Genomic DNA, 8410 nt, shown 5'->3' on the forward strand with positions numbered 1-8410 from the left:
TACTTTACTTATACTATTGGTTGGTTTGTTTTAATAATTGTTTTCTTACTCCAATGCCTAATTTATTTTGAAGTTTTGAAATTGGTATTTTCAATAAAGTGTATTGTTTTAACTATAAAGCCACGCTAGGCAAATTAGCCTTTTGATTGTTTAAAAAGTTTCCAACAACTATACTATTAAATGAGGTCAAATAAATATTAAATCGTGTTTTGCAGTTGATAAATCGTACACTATTTTTAATTAGCACTTATACCAGTTGATTTGTTTCTAGGAATCAAAACTTCGGAAAAAAAAATAAGAAAATTTGGAAAATTTCATGAAAAACATTTTTTCCTAAAGAAATGAAAAAGTAATGTTAAGTGGAAACAATCCAATAAATAATGATAGTTGATAATCAATAATCACAATACATACTTAAATATGCAATCACTTAAAATCTGTAGTGGATAAATTTTGCAGACTCTATACTTTATTTAGGTATATAAATAATTATAATTTGTAATATTAATTTTTTTATAAGTATTAAGTATTAAGTAAATTTTATTAAGTAGTTACTAGTTAGTAATATTATTTACTTTTTTCCCACTCACTAAGTTTAAAAAAGCGCTTAAGTGGATGTCACTGTACTGTACAGTAAGGTTACGAGTAGGTCACTGTATTGGATGGAGTCAAATTTCAATTCAATGATATAATATCATTGTATACGAAAAACGATTTTGAACGGAGACCGTTTGTCACACGAGGATATTTTATAATAAATTGATATTGTTATAATAAGTATGGTAGCCGGTAATTTGAATCAAAATAATTTGCATATACTTAATCATGTTTTCAATATTTGTGTATAGGTTATATAATAATATATACTTGAGAAGTTTCAAGTACGCACAAATAATATTTTTAGATTACAACAAAACTAAAATCGTTAGTCTTGGCTATTTAAAATGTAATATAATTTCAATTTATTTATTGTATATAACATAATATTATTGTTTATATAGTTATATATTATTATAAAATTGATAAATTCATAACATTTGAACTTAAAATGCTAATAAAAAAAAAAACATGCTTGTGCATTTTTAATATTTTCCAACTTCTATTGTAACAATATAATATCAAGAGCCTATTGTGTTACATTTTCAAGCTTTTTGACACAACAAATAAAATTTTATTGACAATTATAAAAAAAAATTTTAATAATTTAAAATTTAGAATGTCCGTTAACAGCTCAAAACGAAAATTTCATTACTCCGCTCAGAATCTAAATTATTAAAACTTTCAAATAATTACCAATCACCAGTATCAGTTAATAGTTTAATACAATGATATTATATTATATACGCCGAATTGACAAATGTGAAAAGACAATGAAGCAGGTTTCTTTATCTATTTTTTTCACTAGGTTTTTTATATACCTACTTAGATTATTTTAATTTCTAAGTATAAATGCAATTTTTTAATTTTCTGAAAACTTCAGTTTTTTTTAGAAATCTTTTATTTGCATATTTTTCAATTTTTCCATATTTTTCAAAGCTCTGGAGAAAAAAACCATTTTTTCCGACATTTTCCCTCATTTTTCCGGAAGTTTTCTGGCATTTTTATCCCTATTTATTTCCATATAATATATGTATATTATACCCCCTATGTATATACAACGGAATTCGTCGTGACATTGGTTCAATTAGAACGAGATTAATGGACTCGTATTTACCTATATGCATTACAAATCACGAAATATGTTATTATATACTCGTTTATGCAACGAACGTTTATATTCATAAAAAAAGTATTTAAAAAAAATATATGATTTTAATTTTGATTTAAAATCAATATAAAACATTAAATATATATTATATAAATATTAATTATTTTATTAATTGATTGTTGTATACCTATTTATCTACCTAATTATATACAAGATTTAATATAAATAATATTGTGAAATGCAGTAAAAAGAATATGATAATAATAATAATAATTAATTGGGATTATACTTATTAGTATAGAATTTACCTGTAGGTCTTCATTAAAATCATTATTTTTATTTCTCCTTATTATACGTAAAGTTAAAAATAATATAGAATATTATACCATAAAAATACCAAATATGACCTAAAAACTGTGAAATTTGCTCTAAAAGAATTCGTGTTTTTAAAGATATTTAGATGAAACATAATTTGTCTTTACTTAGTTCAAGACTGTACACACTATATACGATCGTCCAGTACTAAGAATAATAAGAACAAATCGGAGCCCTACAATTGCGTCATTTCAGTTTTCAATAGAGGGGGGCAATGGTTTGGACGGGCCCGAATGGGTAAAAAAAAAACCACTCGCTTCGCTCGCAACCACATAATTATCTACTTACATTTTACTATGGTACCCTTTTTATTAACTAGGTAACATCTTTTTTAAATATAAGGTAGCAGATACTTTAGAAAAACAATTGTATAGGTACCTATATCAGTTAAAAGTCTACAAATTATTATATGGAAATATTATTATTGATAAACAAAATTATTAATAGTTTATTAGGATATCTTCTTTTTTTTATTTTTCAAAATATATCAACTGCATTATCCATAAATCAATTTTACCGGATTCATCACTTATAGCCCATACTCTATCACTCTTATATATAGGTATACGATAGATTTAAAAATTAATATAATCTTAATTATAATATATTTTTTTTTTTATTGCTTGCTTCTCTGCTCAAGTATTGTCTGTTTATTAAACATACCAGAAATTTTTTTCGATTCTTGGGCAGTTTGCGGTAATTTTATATTTTTAGCCGCACCACTTATTCGTTTTTTTTAAAGTCATATTTTGCCCAAATTAAACAAATTAATGTGAACACGTGTCACGAAAAAATTAATTTGAATTTGGGTAGAATAAGGTACTCAACTAAAATATTAATACAATACGCAAAATAATTGAATCATACACGACTTTCGCAAGTTAACTGAAGTCCGTGATCAATGATAATAATTAATAAGAGTGCCAATCGATTGTTGTTTTTAGAATTTGTATTAATTTTAGATTTTAGAAATTAACCTATAAGATATTATGATAGATAGGTACCTACTAATTATTATTATTGTTGTGCATACAACAATATTAATATGTTGATTTTGCTTGATTACTTCACAAAACAGTCACACAAACATACATAAATACAAACCCATAACCGATACATACAAGGTGTACGCGGGTGCATACGTATAATAAAATATAAATATATGCCAACTATCAATTAGTTAAAATGTATCACTGTGACAATAATTTCTTAGTACATAGTATAATATTTTCTGAAAATATTATAAAATAGGTATGTTTTTGCGTTAATAAAATATAGTAATGGTGAAACGGCAACAACTGGGCACCGGCCCATCGGGCCGCTTTTAAAATCAGAAAGGGGCAAGTTCCCACCTTGTCTCCCCCCCCAAATGACGCCACTGGAGCCCTAAAGAGGTTTTATAAATTTTTTTATCCGCGGCTGTTCTGTCGAGATCTAGGTAGTAAGTACTCGTAAAAGTCTAAGACTTGATTACGACTATTTTATTCTCAAAATTATAATCTGAACTCTGCTCTCCCAATACAAGCTATGCTTTCATGGAGTGTTGCATACTGTATATTGTCTTGTTTCTCAAATGTATTGTATTCTTATTTGCGAAAAATAAATTATTATTGTTATGATTATTATTAAAATAATCAATAACAATGTATTTTTTGACGTTCAAATATTGTTTTACATATTACATGCGAAATAAACTTTTAATTCGCTGTAGATCACGAATTCCAGGCAGTGGCGTATCCCCCCTGGTTTTGTGTATTTTAAAACAATATATAGGTAGTAGGTACCTATACAAATAGATTTCAAATTTAAAAAAAAAAATCAATCAACATTCAGCAATAGCCGATAGATCTATAATATTGTTCATCTGTAGCCTGTAGGTAATAAGTAATAATACAATTAATATTTTGTTTTTTTAGGCCCGTTTAACCGTTACGCGTAACGACGAATATGGAACGAACGAAGAACAGGTTTTTCGTACCTACGTAAAAATCAAAATTAAAAATGTATATTATATTTATTTTATATCGAAAAAAAAGAAAAATATATGTTAATAATTCAATTACAAATCTTAAAACAATTAAATCGATATTGTGCAAAAATAGGTATAAAATCATAAAAATATAAAAATACCAACTCTATATTATACTTTTAGAAATTAATTTTAAAAATCTTTTATATACCTATCAATAATTATTATTGCATTAAATATTTTTAAAAAATGATTAATTTATTATAATAATACTGGAGGCTGTAGGCAATAACAACCATTTATATACAAAACTACTTGAATCGTAAATTTCAAAATCCTTTTTAAATGTTCAGCAAAAAATTAATGGTAACTTTTCGAGATAACAACTACTATCCTATTTAAGTTGGACCAAATCTTACGCATTGAGCATAATATCTTGCTCAAAATCGGTTGACTAGTTTTGGAGTGCATCGCATGTAAACTCGTTGTATGCGTGACTTTTATATAATATATATAGAGATTATAATTCAAGGCCTAGGCATTACGCAGTTAATGAGTTAATTTCCACTTACTAACTTAACTTACCAGTTTGATGTTTTAATTAACTTAACTTTGACTTAACGCATTTGCCTCTACGTCAACTAAATATCCATTTATCATTAATTGTTTAATATTCCAAAATATTAAGTTAATTTTAAAATTTTATATTATTATTCAGAAAAACATTTTTTTTTTTTACCTTCTATGTAATTACAAATTCGTAGAATATGGAAAATATTATTGGAATAAAAAACGGTTGTGGACCATTTCAATGTGTATATTATAATATTATAATCATAAATATGAGTGCCATATATTGATTTACTATGCATTTATACAGTTTTTCCATTGCCTGCTCACTACTCCACTGCTTTAGTATTATTTAATACTTTTTTTTTTATTATAGATATTTAATACTTGCCAATTCCCAGTCAGTTCCCAGTAAGTCGAACCGCAATCGGTTATCAATAGATTTTTATTTTATTAACATTATTTATTTATAATATTTGAATATTACAATTTAATTCGCATATTTACACCTTATTCATTATTGGGCATAATTACACGGACGATATAGTTATCCCAGATTTCCATGCATATTTTTTTTTAATTCATTGATTTAAGTCATATTAAATGAATGGTATTTGTTGACTTAATTTATGTGATCAAAATAATGTCTATTAATTTCATTTTTGATTTATTGAAAAATAAATAGCTTACTGAACTTAATTGAGTTAAAAAAATTATATTAACTTGCCCAGATTTGTATTATTATAAAATTAAATCAGAAAAAAAATGAATCGATAAATGAAATTGTAATTAAAACCACAAATTTTCATTTCGATTTCAAGGCCTGAACTATATTCTACGCACTTTTCGTTGTCGTAATAAAGCTTCGACTCGATTATCGAATATTATTACCTATAAGAATATTATGCGAGTATAATTTAATATCCTAAATGTTCCGACCGGTGACCTCTAATTATAATAGTAGTAGGTACACGCATCAGTCTCACAGACACACACAAACATATACATACACAGGTACATAGACATTGTAATGCGCGCAATCTGGATATATAATATTAATTAAATATTCATATATTATTGTATACCTAATGTTATTATATATGCGTTAAATTAATAGGTATTTATTTTTTTTCCTGCTCTTTTCCCCGTCGCGGAGTGTGTAAGATGAGAAACCAGTAATGCGAGAGAAGAGGTACCTATATACCTATAATACGACTATGGGCGGCGTATATATTATAATATCGAGTGCGTCGTCGAGTGGTCGCGTATTATATAATATATTTATTATACACATAATATTATACATACATATATATATCATGTACCATGGTCGTGGAGAAAAGGAGAGAAAGACATCGGCGGCAGGCCGTGCAGGCGGTCGTCGGCGGCGGCTGTGGCGGTGCGGAGAGAAATGACCCCATACGCGCGCCTAATAGGAATGTATTTCGTTTACACACACACACAATAATATTATATTATACGAAATAATGTTCTTTCTACCCACTCTCGGAAAACCGTCGTCGTCCTCGTCTTCGTCTTGGTCGTCGTCGTCGTCTTCGTAGTCGCAGTCGCAGTCGTCGCCACCATTATTATTATTATTATTCTTATATGCACACAAACGCAGCATAATACCTATATAATAATATAGTGTATTATTGTATATAGTATAAGTGTTTTAGTATAAAATCCTAACAATTTAATCGTAAATGGCCGTTTTTTTTTTTCGTCGTCGTCGTTTTTTTCGTGTTGCTGGATACCAAACATCGAACCGGTCCTGGCAATTAATTATCGAACTGGCTGTGTTATATACGGTGCTCATTTTCCGTCTCCTTCTCTCTTTCTCCGTGTCTCTTTCTCTCTCTCTCTCTCTCTCTCTCTCTCTCTCTCTCTCTCTCTCTCTCTTCCTTCCTCTTCCTCTCTTCGCTCGACGGTAAATTATATTATAGGTACCTACCTATCTCTATCGGCACGATATCCTTCTGTTCGTATACATATATAGGTACGCAGGTACGATATCGCGTACACCCATATTATCCTGCAGTCCGCGCACCACAGGCCTTATCCGCGTGTGCAGCAGCAACAGCGGATAATATTATTATTATTATTATTATTATATTCAACGACGTTTTATCCGTCCGTCCATCTCCCGTGCCACAGTACCGTGTTTGCGTGCGCCAGACCGCGTAAATAATAATAATAATATAAACTGCGTACCTCCATGATAATATTATTATATAAAAATATTATTATACATAGTACCTATTATGCGACTGGCGAAACCACCACCACCCGGCTGCAGCAGGTGTTTGCTGCCCACACGTGGTGCGGGTTAGTTGTATTATAGGATCGACGTGGTCCGGATTGCAACGCACTGTTGTTGTTGTTATTATTACGCGCGTATATACGGGGTGATGCCATTCACAAACGATGCATTCTTTTGTGCAATGTTCCGCTGCACCGAGTTTCGACGTGTTTTTATTATCATGTTATTATAATATTGGGCCCCCGGATTTAAATGACTATCAAAAAATAATTTAAAAAATAATCGAAAATGTCTTTAATAATGTGCAATTAAAAAACGAGCACATTTTTTTGTATGGAACGCAACTCTTCTGATATACGAAAACAACGGTTTAACTTTCAGCATTTTTAACGCTCATTATCTTCAGTAAACTAACAATAATACAAAAACTGAAAAACCAAACATCGAACTTAGACCCCGACGATTTTAATAATCAGTATCGCTGGAGATAGATAAAGACGTTATCGATTTTGTATATTATATAGAAATATGATTGACATTTGGTACTTACAAATGAAAAATATACTTATCTTAAAATTATGAAAACAATATTTCTTGATCTAGTATTATGTTTTTCTAATTTTCATTAAATTCCCGTACAATACTATAATGTATTAATACATGCACTAAAAATAATAAAATTACTTGAAAATGCTAAAAAAAAAAAGGAGAAAATTATCAATCGTAATCGTACATCGGAGATTGTCTCAAAATAAATGACTGATTTTTAACCAAAGTGATTGGTGGGATGAAACCATTTTCTTCATTTTTTTCACCGATCCTAATTTTAAAAGGAAATAAATAGTCAACGATTGCTTGAAGTGAATTTCTAGTGACCTCCGGTCAGCTATCCTTTCCCCCTCTTCTATCATGAATACACTACAAACGGTCTGATGCGAACCCATATGTCTCAAAAACTATCCTGATTTTAAACACTAATTTTGTTATTAATAAATTTACCTAATAAGGAGTACCCCCAACAGCTGCTATATTTAAGGAGTTTGATGTAGGCAATTTTAATGACATTTTGAGAAGAATTACTAGATATTTATTTTATATATTTTATATGTTTGAATATCAATTCAAAGTATTGTAACTTGATTCTATGTCAGCAATGACGATTCAAAAATGGTTTAGCGCGGGATAAACTGTAAATTATATTTACAGCAGATTTGACCAACAGTTACACACTTACACCACATAATGATGTTAAAATATATAACTGTGTCGTAGAATTTAATTTTTTTGATATCAATTATCAATACTCACTAGTAAGTATAATATGATGAACAGTTGCAAAAAATAAAATAAAAATGGATCTTTACGAATAAATTATAATACCTACTTGAAAGAACAAATTATAAAATATTTTGGTCATAACTAAATAAAAATAACAAACGTTACTTATTAGTTATTAGTATAATATTATGTTATTATTTACGTATTACTTATTATAACTGTCATAGTAAAATAATGTATTGCCTGC

The sequence above is a fragment of the Acyrthosiphon pisum genome, chromosome X (genome assembly GCF_005508785.2).
Source record: "Acyrthosiphon pisum isolate AL4f chromosome X, pea_aphid_22Mar2018_4r6ur, whole genome shotgun sequence".
NCBI classification, from domain to species: Eukaryota; Metazoa; Arthropoda; class Insecta; order Hemiptera; family Aphididae; genus Acyrthosiphon; species Acyrthosiphon pisum.